The 20,962-nt window shown below is 39.3% G+C and overlaps 1 protein-coding gene and 1 long non-coding RNA gene across 6 annotated transcripts in view; both read left to right on the top strand.

The window, feature by feature from the left end:
• LOC129724466 (cadherin-86C) overlaps positions 1-20,962 on the top strand; it is a 440,382-nt gene that overhangs the window by 331,518 nt on the left and 87,902 nt on the right. The gene's annotated exons all lie outside the window — the stretch shown is intronic.
• On the top strand, positions 18,434-19,039 carry LOC129725125 (uncharacterized). Its single transcript, XR_008728023.1, has 2 exons — positions 18,434-18,581; positions 18,640-19,039. It is a non-coding gene; the product is annotated as an uncharacterized LOC129725125 (long non-coding RNA).

Raw genomic sequence — 20,962 nt, 5'->3', positions numbered from 1 at the left:
TAGAAATTTTTATCCATCAATCACCATCAGTGGATAGGCCCTGTTGAAACAGGAGTCGCGAGTCTACATGAAGAACTGATATCATCAAATGACCTTTTTATCAAAATGGAACAACTGTGAAAAATTTTAGCCAAATCGAAAATGGTCGATCAGGATCGATTTGCGAAGTAGCATGGAATGACTCTGTTGAATATTTATGCTTTTGTAGTTTATAAGGCAGAGTATAACATTGATCAAATCCTGTGAATTCTGGTAACCCCAGCCATTTCTAAAACGCGTCAAATACTTCCACCCACTCAATCGCGAACGATAATCGTGCGCCTCCTTTTACCGTTGAATCGGTGGAGACACTAGGTTAACCAGTCGGCACTATCGTTGACTCACGTTTTCGTATTCACCCCGTAATTGTTGCTACTTAAAAGCAACCGTAGCTGAGAGATCTTGGTGCGCAAACCTCTTACATTCTGGTAGTACACAGACAGAAAGCAACTCGGATTTTTCCTGCCGCAACGGGCAACGGTTGAATGCTGAAAGCATAGTCTACAATCCATCATGGCGGAGCAACTGCGAACTGTGCGGTCATCAAACTGAAGTCCATTTTACAGAAATTTTATCTCATCTTTTTTGTAATTTTCAGTATTAAAATTGAATTTTCCTGGATAATTTTCGTCATTGACTTTTTTCGTACAATATTTTACTATTCATTCGTTTATCTTATATAATTTTTTTATGAATGCTAGACATTATATTCGATTTTTTTGTAGCACTTTTGTAATATATTTGTAAACCATATTTTTAGTTATTTTTATACCATTTTTACCATTTGGACTTCATGTGTTATAATATTTCCAATTATTTTACACACTGTTTTAGATTACAATATTAACTTTATCTTTTATCATCTCTCTTTCCAGGTATCCATGACGTTTAAATAGCGAACGTTTTCTCTTAATACTCCTCTTTTTTTGTTCAGGTAGGATAGCAAATATAGAGTGTCTATAAAACAATAAAACTAGACATTACTAGCACAAACAGTTCTGTTGGCGGTAATTTAACAGTTAACACTCGAGTGCTGTATAAGCGTTTTTTCATCGCTTACCACAGTTGTATTTTAAACAGTCCGTTGTTTCGCACGTTAAAAGAAAAGTATGGAAATTAAACTAATTGCGACTCAACCCTAATTGCGGCTAAAATGTTATGTAATCAAACCAGAACATTCTTAGCTTTCAAAATGATTGTGATTGCTGTTTTCAAAGGTGATGATAAAAATAGATACTCCGGTAGCGATCAGAGAATGAAGTTGTTAAACTTCTCCCTTCCCCATTAGACAATCTCAAAATGACTGTTAACTCAATTATCTTGAAATTCTACTTTTTCCAATCACAATCAAAGCGAAAGGTCACCTATAAAATAGTACGCTGAGAATCTGGTTTATCCCGCAATCGGCTAACAATCAAAACGGTCAAAGTTGGCATGCATTGCGATTCTTACCTACATGACAAGAAATAAATCTCTTTTATAGTTCACCTCTCTAGTAGACTGGCGACGACTGTTTTTATTACACGGAAGAAAAATGTTTCGTGTTTATTTTACCCTTCTTTTTCTTCTTTGTTTTATGCCATCTTCCCAGACCACCTGTCTCAGGTTGGTTTCCACAGCGAATGGAAAACAATTCCAATTTAGCTTTAAACATCTTGACCTTATTTTTTGCACTTTTATTAATTAACCGGATTTATTTTTTTTAATTCAGTGCGATCCTGTTTAACGGCAAATAAAGAGGTAATCGATTGATTTTGCTTTCTGATTATGTATCGGTATTGTAGTTACCCGATACTTACAGTGCCTTCCAGCATGCAAAAGGAAGAAAAGTTTCGTGGTAATTTTGGTTTTGACCTTCCATAATAAATTCCGGAGTCATTCGCGATTAGGGCTCAACTAACAAAATGTAAACAAATCGTTTTATTACATCATTGGTTTCGAAAAGACTCACAAAATTCATAGTATGAATCCTTTTTTTGTATAAATCGATGAAATTATATAAATCAAGTTTTTAGTTAAAGGCGACAAAACAGTTTACCCAAAACAAAAGATACTTTGGAAGCGACAGTAAAGGGCGGATCTACTTTTGTTTTCAAAATAAATGCACATTTGAAGGGGCGCAACTGAAGAAAAAATAAAAAAAAGGCGAAAGAAAGATGGGCGTATCTCGTTGTCAGAATGCTTCAAGGCTCATTTGAAATGGGTTAGCAGAAAATCGCTGATTTTAGCCATAAATGCACAAATTTGATGTAGTATTGTTAGGAAACTATAAGACAGGTTTATTTTACGTCGATTTTTGGTATTGATGTTAATGTTAGTCACTTCCTTTGAAATTACGATTTGAAAATGTACTTGCAAATTTTCAAACTGATATTCCCCAATGTTTATGTTTTGTCAGTTACGCCCTTATCGCAAATCACTCCGGAATTGCTTTAATTTACTTTTTCTCAATCGATTCACTTCCAATAAATAATATCGGGCGATTATATCACTAATAATGTCTTTGCCCTACATCCACTTTACTGGCTTATACCGTGCTGGATCGAAATCCGTACAGTATCGAAATCCGTACACCTTGACGTTTTTCTTCAATTTGAAGCATTATAAAAATAAAAATTCATATGATAGTTACATGTACATGTCCGTTGAGCTGTTGCCCTTCTGTTAAATTAAACTATGCGTCAGTAGGCCATGAAATAAAAATAATAAAAATAAAAAATCAATCGTGTATCGGTTTCAGTTGTCATTTCGCTGTATCGTTAGAAAATTTATTAAGAAAACGTTCTTCAGATGAAAACATTTTTCAAGTGGGATATACGTGTTTTACTCTGTGAATCTTTTTGAAATTGATGGAAAAGGTAAGTCTTCGTCATTTTCGATCTGTATATTGTCTGGTGAATAGTGTAAATTGTATTTATTCAACAAAAACTGTGCCGTACGGATTTTGATCCTTGTTAATTGCTTGAATCGAAATCCGTACAGCGTGTGTATCATGCATATATTGTTGAACTTTCTTCTTGTTCTCAGCATATAATGGAAGAAAACAAGTATAAATATACGGCAAAAAATTTCGAAAGGCTGAGACTGAGGTGCGCTAGGGAAAGTCGTACCGGGAAGCTTCGAAAGGTTCCGGCGTTCCGGTTGCTACAATAAGGTGTGCCGCAACGAAACGCTACGAAAAATTGCACTATTTCAGCTGATATAAAAAATTAGAAAACCGTGTGAAACTTTAGGAACAAATTGATCCTCAAAATATATTTATTCGTAAATTTAAAGATAAATTATAAATAAAAGATGTTCATTTATGTACTCTAATACTCTAATGGACTCTAATCCAGTCTATATCGCGTGTGTGCGGATTTCGATTCAAAAGTGTACGGGTTTTGATTCAGACAAATAACTGTGTACGGATTTCGATCCAAAACATGTTCTATTAAAACATGATTTTTTCGAGTTTTAGAGTGATTTTAATCATTTTGCTTGAAAATAGTGATAAAATATAAGTAGACTTATAAGTAAACATGTCAGTTCAAAGCAATATGTGATTTCTTGATTTTATATTGACCGTCGAAGATTATCATGTGCTTAGGTGTACGGATTTCGGTCCAGCACGGTACAGTAGGCTTTATACAATTGTAATCACATGAAACTTTCCTTTCCTTTTACTGAAGTTTTAGTACAATCAAACCAACAACTGAACTAAGGTCAGTTATATTGAACGATCGACATTTTCCCCTTGTTACCGTTATTAATCAATCCGGCATCCGTTCGCAGAGAATTCGGCTACTCACCGAATCTAAGTAGTCTGGAAGAAGCAGACAAAAACCAACGAACTCCTCGCCTCACATGTTTACACGCTATTCCCTTTTTATTTTGTTTCCGTATCAAGGCTAGTGTGCTAGTGTGAAAAGTGTGCTAAAAATACGATAAAACAGGGTTTTCTAATTAAAACGCATAATTTTAATGTGGCAGCGGGCGCTGGCGGTTGAGCGGAATGTCAATTTTCCTCCCCCCTGGCTGGAGGAGACGCTGTGTAAGCAAATAATAGAAGAAGAAGAAGGTTAGGTTGCGGAAATTGTCCGCTGGCGATCGTGTCGTCTTTTCCCTTCGGCTCGTGTTCCCCCACGCGGAAGTTAATGGGTTATTAGATTAGTGGCTTGGCTGATGGCCGGAGAAAAGTGTGGTTTAGGTAACGGGATTCTGAGTTTGCCCCGGCGACCGATGACGCGTCGTCGCCGCCGTCGCCGCCGCCGGGGAAATGTGATGAATCTTAGCGGCTGAATCATTAATATTCGAGCGGCCAGGAGGTTGGATTTTTTTTTTGAGGAAGCTAACTAACATAGTTTAACCATCACAAGTTCAGTTTTCCGGTTTTAATAAGGATTTTTGACGTAGAATTACGTTTTAAGGTATCATTCTCAGAGAGAGGTGTATAAGAAAAACTTAGCAAAAAAAAAACTTATCCAATAATTACTCAATCAGTTTTCGAACTTCCTTTAAATTTGCAGTAATCGACAAAATACAGGAAATAGTGGTTTTATGATACTAACTATTGTACTAGTGAAAAATATAGAACCTTGTTTTGAACACAAATTTCAACCAGTCAGACCTGAAAACAAGACCAAATACCATCTAATATGAGTATTTTTGGAGCCAATATGATATGCAGAAGACGAAAATCAACTCCATACGTCATTTTAATATCTAAAATAGTGGCTTTCGGGTTCCAGAAAGCAGCCTAAACTGATCAAGTAGCCTTTTTTTTACTCTGTATGCCTGAAGGGCACTGTGTACTGAAATGCCACTGCATGATTATCCGTAGGTCACTACGATTTAGACTAAGTAGCTTTCTGGCGGTTCCAGGGTTCGGATAGATAAACTGTTTAGCTTGTCTACAGCCCTGTGCCTGTTGCCATTGGGATACTATTTCTAGCCCTTCCCAAGTTAGTAGTTCGCTTTTGATAGCGGAAATGGACGTACCCAGGAACGGCTCGGGGCCAATAAACCGCTGATCTGATCCCTGTCTTGCTAGGTAGTCAGTGTGTTCATTACCCTCGACTCCGCAGTGTCCGGGCACCCAAAACAGAAAAACTGAATTATGTCGGGAAAGTTCCCGTAGAGTTTCAATGCATTCCCAAACAAGTTTGGAAGCGCATTTGACGGACTTAAGTGCTAGTAGTGCTGCTTGACTGTCTGAGAATATACCGATTTTCGCATGTCTGTAGTTGCGTTGCAGACATATTTTTGCGCAGATATATAGCACGGTGGGCCATTTTCCCAGGGAAAACGTTTCCCTGATACCGGGTCCGTATATACCAGATCCCGTAAGGGATCCCATTTTCGAGCCGTCCGTATAAAAACTGACGATGCCAGGTGGAAAATTAGGCTCTCCATTGTTCCACATAGAGCGGTTTGTTTCAATCACTCTATATGAAATATCCATGGTGGTCCTAACGTCCATCCAGGCGGAGACTGTGGTTAATAGCGGAGTTAGTTTGAACTCCCTAAGTATGCGAAAGTGGCCGATTTGGTCCCCATCAAGTATAGTTTTCCTCCTTTGCAACCTTAGAGCGCCAAGCTCTGCTTCCTTTTTCACATGAAGATGTAGAGGTAGTAGGCAAAGCATAGCTTCCATGGCTGCAGTTGGAGTTGTTCGCATAGCGCTGGTAACCGAAAGACATGCAAGTCTTTGAACTTTTTTGAGTTTGGCTTGCGCAGTCACTTCGTTCACCTTAGGCCACCACACTAGGGCAGCATAGGTAATTCTTGGTCGGGCAATGGTCTTGTAAGACCAGATTGCCAAGTCTGGTTTCGATCCCCAGGTCTTACCGAACAGAGTTCTGCAGGCCCAGATCGCTGAGATCGCTTTCTTAGCGGCATGATCCAGTTGTGCAGACCAGTTCAGTTCCTTGTCCAGAATAATTCCGAGATATTTGACTTCATTGCTGAAGCCCAGTCTAACTCCATTCAGTATTGGAGGAGTGATGGAGATCGTCCTTCGTCTGCCGAATGGAATTAGGACTGTTTTTAAGGGGTTTATGCTTAGACCCTCCTGTAAACACCATGACATGGTGGTATTCAGAGCCGTTTGCATTCGGCTCGACAGAGTTGCGTCATCTTTACCTCTGACGATGAGGACGATGTCATCGGCGTATCCAATGACCTCGTAACCAAGCTGTGAAAGCTTGTTGAGAAGTGCGTTGACAACTAGTGACCATAACAAGGGCAAGAGAACTCCTCCTTGCGGGCATCCCTTGATCACTGACATTGTTACAGACGAATCTCCCAAGGTTGCTGTGATCACTCTGCTAGAGAGCATTGCGTGTATCCAGCTCCTTGAAGTGTGGTCGATTCCCTTATGAGAAAGAGCCGTTTCAATTGATGCAAAGGACGTGTTATCGAAGGCCCCTTCAATATCAAGAAAGGCACATAGCGCCGTCTCCTGATAACTCAGGGACTTTTCAATCAACGTCACTAAGCTGTGAAGAGCAGTTTCTGTTGACTTGCCGCATTGATAGGCATGTTGGTTCCTGTTCAGCGGGGAGTCTTTAAGAAACTCATCATGGATATATTTATCCATTATTTTCTCCATCAGCTTGAGAAGTGATAAAGTCAGACCTATGGGCCTGAAAGTTTTAGGTAGGGTATTGTCCTTTCTTCCAACTTTGGGGATAAACACTACCTTCACCTTCAGCCAGTTATCCGGAATATGGCCCAGGATAAAGCTGGCTCTGAAGAGGTTGATGAGTTCGGACATGATAACTGCGGCCGATTTTTGTAGAAAGATGGGTAGTATGCCGTCTGGACCTGGAGACTTCATAGGGTCGAATGAGCTTAGAGCCCAGCCTATTGAAGCTTCCGTGAACAGTCGACGGGCCAGCAGGATGGACTCCCGAGCCGCCATATGTCTCGAATTGTCCTGCCGCGACCCATCACTATTCAGTTCTTCGGTCTCTGTCGATCCAGGAAAGTGGGTGTTCATAAGAACCTCCAGCGTTTCCTTGGTAGTGACAGTGAGGCATCCATCCTATTTCCTCACTTGTCCTAAACCGTTAGTATGGTCTTTGGTCATCGCCTTTTGGAGCCGCGTAGCTTCCGGCAGTGTTTGGATTCTTTCACAGAAACTAACTCTGGATTTCCGTTTAGCCTTGCGTAGCTCGGCGTTGTACTTAGTGAGGGACGCCCTGTTGTCGTCCCAGTTAGACGTGACTTTCGCCCTGTTGAACAACCGCCTAGTTTCCCGACGAAGGTCACTAAGTTGATCATTCCAACAGGATACGTCACGGCATACTGACCGCTGTGTTAGTGGACAGTTAGCGTCAAAAGCATCCATGATTCTGTTTTGTAGATCATTTGCTGCCGAATTCAGGTCAACTGAATTTCGAATGTTACTGTAACTGAAAGTTCGTGAATCGATCAGGTGTTCCTTAAAGGATTCCCAATCTGTATTCTTAGGATTTCTGAACAGCTCTCTTTTCAGAGGGTTAGCCTCTCTATTAAAAACGATGTGTCTGTGGTCCGACAAACTAGTTTCATCGGAGACATGCAAATTTTTAATCCTTTCCTGTCTGATAGCGTTGATAAAAGTGGGGTTATTCCCTACATTACATACATTGACATCGTTAGAAGTAAGGTATTCAAGTAGGTACTCACCCCTGGTGTTGGTGTCCGAGCTGCCCCAGATCGTGTGGTGAGCGTTGGCATCGCAGCCGATCAGAAACGGCTTGTTGATGGCCTTGCAGTACCGCACGAGCACAGCAACTTCGGGTGGCGGTATATCACCTTGGTCGCCCGGGAAGTAGGCCGACGCGACAACCATTTCCTGCTTTCCTCTGGTTGTCGGTACTTCAACCGTGACGGCAACGACGTCGCGTTGGATAAATTCTGTAATAGGTGAAAATTTTAGTTCTCTATTCAGCAGAATTGCAGTCCTTGGTTTGGACTGCGTGTCACAGTAGATTAACCTACCGTTAGGAGCGTTAAGTCCGAGAACTTTGGATTCGTTGAGCCACGGCTCCTGGATGAATGCAGCCGCTAGCTGCTCTTTGGCGAATCTCCTGCAAAGAACACCCGAGGCGCCTTTTGCGTGATGGAGATTCGCTTGCACGCAGCGAAGGCTGCTCACTTTGCAGTGAAGTTACCGTCTTTATCCGGATCGGAAGATGATCCTGGTATTGGCTGACGGCTGCCAACAGCGGTTTGGCTGGTTGATGGAAGTTGCTCTTCCTCACTGTTCGGCTTCGGTTGCAGCAGTCGATTGGCAACAGAAGGTCGTCGCGCACACTGTGGCGGTTTTTGACTCCGGGGGGTGCGACTGTTCGGTGGTTGATGCTTCACACTCTTGCGAGTCTTCGGCGGAACCGTCCGAGCAGCCGCGGGGTTGCGTTGTTTGGGTGGTGACAGGGCACTCACGGGGGAGCATCCTGCGCGTACCTTCCCAACCGCAGGGTTGCGTTTGGGTAGTTGTGGGGCACTCCCGGAGGAGTTTCCCACGCGAACCTTTAGCCCATTCGCAGGATCGCTTTGCCTGGGTGGTGGCAGAGTACTCCCGAAGGAGTTACCCGCACGTACCTTCCCTGACGTTGCGACGGAGTCTTTCCTGCCTGTGACGTTCGGCCTTCCGCTTACCTTTCGGATGCGTGCTTTGCCGAAACCGTAGTGCAGTTCATTATTTCTACTCTCAACGAGTTTGGCCGATTCTTCGTCAATATCCAGAACTAGTTCGACCAAGGTCTTTACCGATTTGCGGTTACAGACTCGCCACATTTTGGTAGAGAGATGGTCGTTCTGATTCTGGAGTGAACGAAGAATCTTCTCGTCCGGAGAGTTCGCACTGTCCGCGAAGTAACCGACATACCGTCTGGCCTTCGGCAGATCCTTCATGTGGTATACACGATGTTGTACACACGATGTTGGACACACAGCCTGAAGCTGGTCCGTTGTGAGTAGGGAGCTGGGGTGGGTAGCAGAAGTAACCGCAAGGCTTATTAGCTAACTATACATAGTCTCGTAACAATAGATGGACTCAACATTTTTGTTCTGAAAAACTTCGGGAAAACATCCAAACATATTGTCCCATCTCATAAGATGCAATCATAGTGGTTCCTAGACCAGATTCTCCTGCTCCTGATCCGCGTTCTATACGCTATTCTCAGTAGCCTGAATGCTCTGTAGGTGTTGCCAAACGCTATAATGGGACCGTCTTCATGGTAGATCTCAATTTTCTTTCTGAAGATTTCTACTGCCGCTGCTATGGTTTCTTCTCCGCCCCATTTATTAGTCTCAGCTAGGCGTTCAAGGAATTTCGCAATCCTTACTTCCGAAGTTGCACCCAAGTGTGCCATTTGTTCCGTAGTAACTGCTAAGGACTCCCTGAAGTTTGCCATGTGGTTCGTTATAGGCTCCAAAACTGTCCTTCTTAGTTCCATGATTTTCATTAGTTGTTCTTGTGTACCTATTTGCGTGTTATATTCTTATAGCACTATAGCTGAGAACAAACAATGTCCGTCTCCGATTGTCTTTTTAACTAAGACTACTCTACCGTTAAATTTCCCAGCTGGTCTCGAGGTACGATGCTGGCCTAACAAGCCAGTCGTCATATGTTCGAGTCCCGGCTCGGGAGAGACTGTTAGTGGCAGTAGGATCGTATCGTTAGCCCCCAATTGTCCTGTACACTTAACAGTCGGCTGCGAAGTCTGTGTATAGTAAAACAGAAGGTCGAATTCCGATACGGAATGTAGCACCAAGGCTTTGCTTTGCTTTACTCCACCGTTATATGTATCTGTGATCCATTTCGTATTATCGTAGCTTTCGTAATCTCAGAGATAATTACAGTGGCAGAAAAAAAGATAAATATAATAATTAATATGATGTTACAAGCGGTAATGTTTTTAAGACGTGGCAATTCATTTAAGACGTGGCGCCACAATTCATTCTGGCACTTCAGAACTGCATGTGATGACTCGTGTGTCCGGGGATCGAAGCAAACTGCGACCGCGAGTGGATGTGAATAATTTTCCTCTCACATGCTTTTGCAAAAATTAAGTAATAGGTATACAAACATTTTCCAATTTGTCGTACCAAAGTGCAAAGAACTGGATGGATTGACAGTCCAACAAAGTGGTTGCGTATTTTCTGAAGATTTTCGTGCAAAATTAAGGGTCAAAGAAGTTAGAGTTTAGTTTTTTTTTGGTCTAAAGGGGGATACGGAAATGAATTGCAATTTAGGATCGATTGAAAAAGGAGTTCACAGTGTTACCATGTAACGGAGCATGCAACGTTGGGAGTCTGTAAATTGAAGAGGGAAATCAAGAACATCGTGAGTGAAAGGAGGCAGGGTATGATGAAAAAAGGGTTCAGCTCCCGTAGGAAAAGGAATTAGGGCTTGCCATTTTTGGGTCATTATTGAGTTTTTTTCAATTTTTCGTTATTTTAAACTTTGTTTTGTGGCATTTCTAAGTATTATTCTGGTTAATTTTAAGCCACTTTATGTTATCTGGTAATGTTTTTTGTTAACATTTTTGAACTGATTCTCGACTATCATCACTTTACTTTTTTGTTCAGTGGTTTGGTGTTGTTTTTGAGCCGGGCTAACCATTTTTTATTTTTTTCTGAATTGATTTTGGAAGATTTTTGAGCCCGTTTATGTCATAAGTTTTATTTATAAATAACTTAATGGTTTTCTTATTGTTTAACTTTTTAACTGATATATTGAATTACTTTCAACTCGTTTCGCAACGTTGATGTAACATTGTTTGAGTTAATCGGCCCAAAGATATTTTGTATAATTCAGAGTTGCTATTTTGTGTTATTTTAAAAACAACTATGATTAGTTTTTGGATTAGTTTTGAGCCATTTTCGAGTGTATTTTAGTTTTCATTATTCGATCTTTTTTTGTATTATTTTCCCTTTTATTTTTCGGTATTTTTTTATCCACTTTGCTTATAACTTTTGGGTTTTATCTCTTTTATTATTTTTTTTTATTTCAGACACTTTTTTCTCATTCTTTCTTAAACCATTTGAAACTTTTTTTGTGAGATTCATAAATGTTGATTTATCAGTTGAGTTAGATTTTCAATGGTACCAAATGAAAAAATCACAAAATATCAAAAAATTGGTCGCAGTGACGAAAATACCCAACACGGAAAAAAAAAATGAAAAAAATATGAGAATTTGTTTTAGGTTTTTTTTACTATTGCAAATTTATGTCATTTTGGAATTAAATATTTTCAAATTGTCTTTAGTCTTATTTCTGAGATAGGTTACTGTGGGTCAATTTTTTGAATGTGTTACTTGATTTTACCCTCTTTTCTGACATTTTATAGCTTCGTTGGGCCTTTTTGGAACATTCTTGGATTATTTTTTTAACTATTGTTTGCCATTTTTGAGTCTATTGCAGTATTTTCTTGACCGTTTTCAAATCATTTATAAATTCTGCGTTTTTTTTTCAAACTTTAGTTTGTGGCATTTCTGGATATTATTCAGGTTAATTTTGGGTTATTTTCAATTTTTTTTGTTATTCTTTGTAATATTCTTACTTATTTTTGCTTCATTTTTGTTTTATGGTTTTGCGTTATTTGCTAGGTTTGAGCCATTTTTAAATGATTTCCCGATCGATTTTGGAAGATTTTTCAGCTCTTTTGTGCCATTAATTTTATATATAAGAAACTTTATGGCTTTCCTGCTTTTTTCGGTTTATATTCGAGCTATTTTCAGGTCAATTTTGATTAACTTTCAAGACGTTTTGCACCGTTTAGGTAGCATTGTTAGAGTTTCTTGGCCCTAAGATTTCTTATTGATTTCTGAGTTTCTATTTTGTGTTAATTTAGGAACAACTTTAATTATTTTTGGGTTTGGTTTTGGGCCATTTTCAAGTTATTTTCGAATCATTTTGTTTAGTTTTGCTTTCAATATTTGTATCACTTCATTTTTGTTGTTTTTTATTTATTTTTATTCGTCGGCTTTTTGATTTACAGGGTGCGGCGGGAAAAAAATGCCAAAATGTGTGGTGCTACTTATAAACACAATAATACCACAATTTTCGAGTTCAGTTATCATTATTAGATTCATTCACACGAATGCACTAGATGTATCCTCCATTTCCATCAATGGCATCCTCAAAACAACGCTGGATCAGAAGCATGCCTTTCGAACGCAGTTCTCCGATATCGATAACCACGCGCTCGTTATGACAAACAGTCAAAGTCTTCCAACTAGAAAGAGATGTTTCTCAAGCCTATGCTCCGTAATGAAGTGGTGTTTTCTGCTAGCTCTGGAAGATGCGTAACGTCTTCTATGATGATTCTTCGCATCGATTTTTTTCCTCCAATTTGCAATAAAACAATTCCGATGTTCCGATGCAGCACTGAAAAGCCAACACAAATTAACACAAAGAGCAAACATTTCTGCATTTCTCCCTGCCGCACCCTGTATTTTAAAATTATTTTTGGAATATTTTGAATTTTCAAATTATTTTGGGTTTTCCATTTTCCTGTGTCTTTGAAAATTTTTTTCAAACATTTTTAAGTTTAACGTCAGATCATGTTTATCCCCTGCATGTGCTACTTAAGAATTTATTCAGTATATTGTATGTTTAATTTTTTGGTTTGCTTTTAGATTGGGGATGACACTTTTTGACTTTTTTGAACCATTTCTGATTTCTCACGGATCAAGTTTTAAGTAATTTTTTAACTAAATTCAAGTTATTGTGGTCGTTTTCAAATCATTTCCTTATAATCTCAAGTCAGTTTCGCAATATTCCTAAATATTTTCGGACTATTTTCTGATTAGTTTTGAATTATGTAATTTTTTTAAGCCGTATTCGGGACTTTTGTATTTTTGTGTCATTTTGGTGACTTTTTGAGCCATATTCTCTACCTTTTCAACAGAACTTTTCATGCTTGATTTTTTTTCGAGTCAAAGACGGCCCTTTTATCTTTCCACATTATAATCTATCATGCTGTAATTTCTTTTTGTTCATTTTATCATCTCTTCTTCTGCAACACTTCGATCATAATATTAGGTATCGTTATTTTTAATATTCTTCTGTTAGAACTATCAAAATTTGGATATAAAAATCATTCAGTTTCAATATATTTTATTTTGATTTTTTGACAATATCGCTTTTGTTACGTTTTAGAAAATTCTTCACAACTTATATAAATTTGTCAACTAGAATTTAGTTAACTAACATTAAACTCATTTATATCATCGACGACGATAAAACTATTCGATCTCGAAAGCAGTAGAGCAGTAGCAGCAGTCCCTTATTAACGCCCGTGATCTTTCTCTGCTGTTGAACCTGTTTCGCCTTCTGCTTATCGGCCACCGATCCTGTTTTGGCCTTGCGGATTGCCTCCGAAGAAGTTTTATCACCCGCTTCGACCGCTGTTGGCAGAAGGCAGCCGGCTAGCAGCACTAGCAGTAGACAGAAATAAACTGAAAAATGAGCAAGTTTCAGTATCAAAGCTTAGGATAAAAAAAAAGAGTTTAATTTTACTGTGAAATATTTTCATCTTTCTTGTCGATTATTGTTTGAGTGAATGCTGGATGCCGTTTTTATATAGAATGTCTTTATTTACTCAAGCGCAGCTTAGTCAACGTGACACGCGACACTGAATGGATTTAGTTTCACAACGTAAACATTTTGTTTATAAAAGTGTTGATATGAAAACTATCTGTCAGCCGGTGCTGCTCCTCCGCGTCTACTTGTGCGACGCTCCTGTCTAGCCTGAGACCGGGCGTTTCGACGCTCCGCTCGAGCTAATCGCCGCTCAGCACGGCCCTCGCGGCCTGCTTCAATGTCTGCGAAAAAGCATCCCAGCAGAAGCAGCAGGAAAATGAATGCTGAAATTTACGGAAATTAAATTTCATGAATCACTTGCACTGGGTGCGAATTCCACTAACCGTACGAGATATTCATGATTAGGCTGAACTAAACTGAACTCGTCAGATTAGAAAACTTAACCTTTTATAGGCGTTGCATTGGGGGCTTTTTCTATTTTGGTCTTAAATTTAAAATTAAAATCATTCGGAAACTACCAACTGATGCTAATCAAAACACGTGTAAATAAAAACGTTTTCAGTAGATTTCTCACGGTTTCCATTGTTCAACGATGGCATCTAATCGGCGTGTTATGATCGCAGTTAGCGAAGCTAAAAATGTTGTGATTCCAAGCAGTCAATCTGTCAACTGTCGAGATAACGTCACAGCTGCGCCTACTACGACCCGAATCGTTAGTTAAACGCATCTCGAAATCATCAGTTCTTGCGGATGCATCGGAATTGCCCTCTGGCATAATTTTGGCACGATTCTGCCTGCCTCTGCCTGCCTGAGCCTACCAGCCGCTGGCTACATAATTCATTAAGATGGAAACTAATAACCACCCAGATGATGTTTCGCCCGTTCAACGCCGACTGCGCTCTCCATTCTTCCGCACACTGCGATCAGATTTAATTTATTTTCACAACGCAACGCGATGGCGGCTTGTACCAGGGCCCCGGGATAGCCGCCGGCAACAAACAACGTGCGTCATTACGAGTTATGAGTCTGTGCGGTGGTGTGCGCTAGCAGCCGCTACAGAAATTAAGTATTTGCATAGCAGCCGTACACAGCGTCTGTGATCTCTGGCTGATCTGGGTCGAAATGTTGTTAGATCGCAAAGACCGCGGACAGACAGCTGCGGACGCTTGCGGATCAGATATTTAACGCCCCTTGAAAAACGGAACAAGTTTGACGTGCTGTACTGTTTTTACGATGCAATCTGAAGACCCAACAACGCCTTTTTTCCTTAGATCAGGGTTGATTTTTTGTTGAGAAGTCAGGTCATCCCTGACGAAAGGTAGCCTGCTTAGATTGACCTCTTCGGCTATTGTTTATGAAAGATTGTCAGTTTGAGGTTAGTTTGAGAGAGAAGAAAGAAACCCAACCTACACCCGAAGGGGGCGACACTGCTGTGCGTGACTGCGGAATTCCTATCGGGAGTTCGTGAGAGCAAACCACAAACATACAAATTGTTGTGGAAAAATCAGAACAGAACTCAAGTAGCAAATTGCTACGCGAATGGCAACCATCCTGGAGGGGCCGCGTACTACTCACTCGATCGCTGATAATTCGCTCGCGCTGTCAGCAAAAAAGGAACAGGCAAACGATGACGAGCTCCCGATTATTGTTTGTTGTTGCTGCTCTGGATGAAACTGCAAATCGTTAAGCATATGCAGAGTCATGCCATCGAAAGCCGCCCTTAAGAAGCGAGGGCGCTTCAAGCAAGAAATCCGCAAATTATTGTGCACTCGAGTGCTCTGAGATGTTGTGTCTTGATTGTTGCCAGTACAAATGGGCAAAAGTTGGATCAAAGAAAGAAATGAGAAAAGAAGTAGAAAAAAAAGTTTGATTAATTGAGTTGTAGTACCAATTATCTTGGTCACAGACAGACTAACAAACAAACAAACTCGGGTACCAATTCCGTTCGAGAGGTTGCACAACAATCGGATGCCGGACATCGGCGTCACGCAATCACTATCCACCAGGTTGCCCCACGGTGTTGCGTGTTTGCTGCTCTTCTCTGGGGGTGACGATCGGAATAGTTCGATGAGTTTTGACCGCAAAAGTTCATGGCTGTATAAAGTTTCCTTTAGAATCCCGTCTTGAAGCTTTCATCATTGAAATGTTCTAATTGTTTCACTTCGGACTTCGGATTCTGTTTTACATTCTTTGTTTTGATAACGAATCTTCCTCATTTTCCAGTTTATTTCTATCTTCTGCTGCTGCTTTAGGCCATCGTTCGAAACTCACAATATGGCAAAAAAGTGCTTCTTCAGGGGTAATATCCACCAAAACAATTTTTTCGTGTCATTTTTTTTTTTTATTGGCTTAAATCATGCTAAAACTATCCTAGAATCAAAATCTTGATCGCCCAAGTACTGATCTAAACTCAAAATTCGTTTAAATCAATTTTTACCGAACAACTTTCATGCTGCAAAATTACATTTTTCGGTTATTTTAGCGATGCTAGTTTTTGAAGTAGAATACTTCTCTCAGGAAGTTCGGCTACATGGAGATGTGAAATGAAAATCTAAAACCGAAAAATGTGAAAAATATGTCCAATTTCAAATGCTAATAAATCAGTTAGTATTCGATGGATTTCCTTCGTTCTTGCAGCAATAGATTGGAAAATCTTTTAAGATTCTTCCCAAAAGAAGATAATTGTAGTTTTATTATTCACACTATTGTACTATTGAAAATAGTCAAGCCTTGTCAAAACGAAAAATTCGACCCCTGGTTGGTCGTTATATGATTGCTTCTAAAGCACGGTCGACAGAATCATATACCTTGCAATTGAAAACATGCTATTTAGCCTATATAAGAGCCTGTTTCAGCCGGAACCGCTCATAATAGTTCTAGACAGCGACAACAGCAGTAGTCCTCCCTTAGCAGCAGCACTAGCAGTGCAGTGGATACCAGCGATGGCGGAAAGCGGCCACAGCTGTGGCGTAGCAATGGATAGCGCACTAGTTGCAGCGGATCTCAGCATCGATAGCAGCTGATGCAGTGAGGCACTTTAGTGAAATGCAGTCTCTGTGCGATAATGGGCACTAGTAAATGCATTCAATGAAAAGTTGACTCATTTTGACAACCCCGGAGCCGTCTAGTTTTGAGTGTTAAATCAGCTTTTCACTGTTTATTTTATCACAAGGAATATTGTATTCACACTGTCAGTGATAACGCAAAGATGTGATCGGCATCTTATCCGATACTAAAATGAACAACAAATTGTCCATTTCAGGATGAAATAAAAACTTGATTGAAGAGTTAAAATTTCCTAACGAGTTAATTCATATTTTTAAATTTGTAAAAGTTATAAATTTTACTTTATCTCCATGTCTCAGAACGTACTGAATTATCTTTTCGTTCAGTCATGAACATGACATCCGAAAAAATTTCATCTCAAAATTTAAAAATTGTCAAGCCCCAACCATGACAAGCAATTTAATATATTATTGAAAATGGTCAATCCTTGTTGAAGCGCAAAATTCGATTGATTTGATTAGTCAACGTTTATTTACTAGAAAAAAAAAATGACTGACACGCTAGCAGCCGGGTTATTTTTCTTGTAAAAGTATTCTACTTCAACCTTGCGGTCGTGGCTTTGCACACAACCCTCCTGTTTTTTTTTTTAATTTCGAGGCTTTGTAAACTAATGAAGTTACCTATGATCGATATCGTATTTCAAATTTGAAGCATAGAGGTCGCTGCATCAAGTTTCAACCGTTACAGCGTCTCTACAGCACGTATTCACTCACAATTTCCCTTTGTTTGAGTTTTTCTATACTTTTTGACTGTTAGTTATATTCAAAAGTACTTAAATATGAGTGACAAGTTTGAGTTTTGCGTGGGGTCGCTGAGCATCGCATGTCTGATATCGCGAAAGAGGCTAGGCGCAGCCTTACATCAGATAAAAAAGGAAGAAGAGGAAAATAAAGCCCAGGAAGGACAACTCTACGGCGCAGGGATAGCTGACTGAGGGTAAAAAATATTAGGGGCTTCATTATTGCGATTGTTTACAGCATTTTGAAAATTTGAGCGCGTCTATCTTAAAACCATGTTTTCTGAAAATGTTTTTCATTAGATTATCTAGTGAAGTACACACGATTTTGGCGATTGATTAACAACAACAAAATCACAAACAATTAAAGTCGATTTTTATTTGTCCAAAAAAAAAGTTTTTTTTTTCCAAACCGTTGTCATTTTGCGAAGTAAAATTCTTAAAATATACTCATGTGTACCTTACTAGCGACACTTTCATAGACAGTGTAAAAAAAATTGTTTTGGTTATAGGTGGCTTTAAGCACGATTTCTACTGCTGGCCGCGGAAGAACTTTTAAAAACAGCATTTTGTGAAAAAAATAGAAATATTTTTTTTTCTATTCTCCAAGAGTTGCTTAATGCAACGATATATTATTTATATACGTTACATCTCAAATGTCCTTTGAAAACAATCATGAAAAAAGCCTTGTTTATTAGCACTTGGTGGATATTACTCCCAAAATGATTCTAGATTGAGTCCAGAACTTTTGCTGTTTGCTCCCGAAAGTCACCAAAGCGAACATCCCAAATTAAGCTATGAATGACGAAACAACGAAGTTTTCTAAACTGACGAGTTCAATCCAGTTCCGAGCCCGCCCAATCATGAAGATCTCGAACGGTTAGTATAACCAGCGCCTAGTTCAGCGCCTGCTTCTGATGGGATGCTTTTTCGCAGACATTGAAGCAGGCCGTGACGGCCGAGCTGAGCGGCGTCTAGCACGAGCGGAGCTCCGCACAAGTAGGCACAGTAGAAGCAGCACCGGCTGACAGATAGTTTTCATATCAACACTTTTAAAAACAAAATGTGTACGTTGTGAAACTAAATCCATTCAGCGTCACGTGTGATATATCATTTATTGACACAACTGCGCTTGGGTAAATAAAGACATTCTATATAAAAACGGCATCCAGCATTCACTCGAACAATCATCGACAAGAAAGATGAAAATATTTCACAGTAAAATTCACCTCTTTTTTATCCTAAGCTTTGATACTGAAACTTGCTCATTTTTCAGTTTATTTCTATCTATTGATAGTGCTGCTAGCCGGCTGCCTTCTGCCAGCAGCGGTCGAAGCGGGTGATAAAACTTCTTCGGAGGCAATCCGCAAGGCCAAAACAGGATCGGTGGCCGATAAGCCGAAGGCGAAACAGGTTCAACAGCAGAGAAAAATCACGGGCGTTAATGAGGGATAGGACTCTTCCTGCTCTCGAGATCGAATAGTTTTTCTCGTCGTCGATGATAAAATGAGTTCAGTGTTAGCTAATAAAAATTCCAGGAACGCACCAAGTTTTTACGTTTTGGACGAACTAAATTCTAGTTGACAAATTTATATAAATTGTAAAGAATTTTCTAAAACGAAGCGAAAGCGATAATGTCAAAAAAATTAAATAAAATATGTTGAAACTGAACGAGATTTGAAACCAAATTTTGATAAATCTGACAGAAAAACATTAAAAACGTCGATAGTATGATCAAAATGTTTTGAAAGAAAAGATGATAAATGGACAAAAAGAAATTACAGCATGATAAAACATGATTTGAAAAAAAAAAAAACATGACAAAAGGGTTGTCTTTAACTCGACAAAAAAAATTAAGCATAGCGAGTTCTACAATGTCACAAACTGGCTTCAAATTTCAAAAAAGTAGAGAGCATGATTCCAAAAATCACCAAAAATGACACAAAAATACAAAAGTCGCAAATATGGCTTAAAAAATAGCATAATTCGAAAACGATCTGGTAATAGGCCGAACATATTTCGGAATATTGCAACACTGACTCGAAATTATTAGGAAATGATTTAAAACGAACAGAAAAACTTGGTCTTGGACTTGGTTACGTTTGCATTTAAGTGCTGCACCGGAACATCGGAATTATTTTATTGCAAATTTGAGAAAAAAAATCGATGCAAAGAATCATCATAGAAGACTTCACGCATCTTCCAGAGCTAGCATGAAACATTAATTTGAAGTTTGTCATAACGAGCACGTGGTTATCGATATCGGAGAACTGCGTTCGAAAAGCATGCTCTTCTTCCGGCCTTATTTGGAGGATGTCATTGATAGAAATGGAGGATACAACTAGTACATTCATGTGAATGAATCTTATAATGATAACTGAACTCGAAAATTTTGGTATTGTTTCTTGAAGTAGTTGAAATGGGATTTGAATTATTACCACACATATTGGCCTTTTTTCCGCCGCACCCTGTAAATCAAAAAAAAAAAAAAAAAAGAGGGTGGTATCCAAGACCCGACCGCATAGTTGACGTAGGATCGCAATAGTTTTATATTCCCTTCAGGGGCTCTGTTCGATTTGAGTTCGTTTTACGGTTCGATTTTGGCACATATGTGCCAAATTACATTTTTTAGTTTTCTTGATTTTTTTAACCAACTAGAGCCCAACATCCTTCAAAAGAAAGGTTTTTTGATTCTTAATGTTGCCGAAATGGATGACCGGAATCGGTAAAACGGTTACTGAGATATGACCGGAACATGTTCGGGTAAAATAATGGTCATGATCAAAGCAGTAATTACTTTGGTGGTAATAACAAGTATCTAGGTCGTCAGCCTAAATTCATCAAGCAACACCTCAAACGACTTGGAACTAAAATTAGTTCATTGGTGGCCATTTCTATTGTCAAGTTTGTCTTTAGCTTCTCAAAAAGTAGAAAAAGCGATATAAACAGAACCGTTTATTTTTGTTATGGTTCGATTTTGGCAACAAAAAATTTTCTGTATTTTGATTTTTTATTTGCAGCACTCTAGCTTAGAAGAAAAAATATTCTCTTTAACATTGATGAATACCTTTCATTCTGATACAGTCAATTTTCTGCAATACGCGAAAAGGCAACCTTCTACAGATCTAAATTGAGTACAATGAAGTAGGAATTAAGCTTCCTTCTACATTCATTTGTGGTCCCCGTGGCTCTGTGGTTAGCGATGTCAGTTGGCTAGCTCTCCCACACGGTTGTGATATCGAGTTCGATTCCCGATCGAGTCGAGGATCTTTTCAAGCTGTAAATTTTCTCGACTCAGCACTGGGTCACGGTGTATCGTTGTACTTATCCTACACATGCAAAATGTGCCAAAAAACAATATCGGTAACGAATTCTCTCAACTAATCTAGTTGATCGAGACCGCTATTAGCCCCCAGGCTAAGCGTGCGATATTGTTTTTTTTTTCTACATTCATTTGTCTTTTGAAAGATAGATTAATCACCGATCACAGAGCGACAAAGATGTCATATAAAAAAAATTCCTGCAGCTACAACCTTGTGGAAAAAAAACGATAAAGAGTTACAGTTGTTAGTTGAAAATACAGCCAATTCTTTTCAATT

The sequence above is a fragment of the Wyeomyia smithii genome, chromosome 1 (assembly GCF_029784165.1).
Source record: "Wyeomyia smithii strain HCP4-BCI-WySm-NY-G18 chromosome 1, ASM2978416v1, whole genome shotgun sequence".
Taxonomy (NCBI): Eukaryota; Metazoa; Arthropoda; class Insecta; order Diptera; family Culicidae; genus Wyeomyia; species Wyeomyia smithii.
The sequence above is the reverse complement of the archived record's forward strand: the minus strand, read 5'-3'. Positions and strand labels throughout refer to the sequence as shown.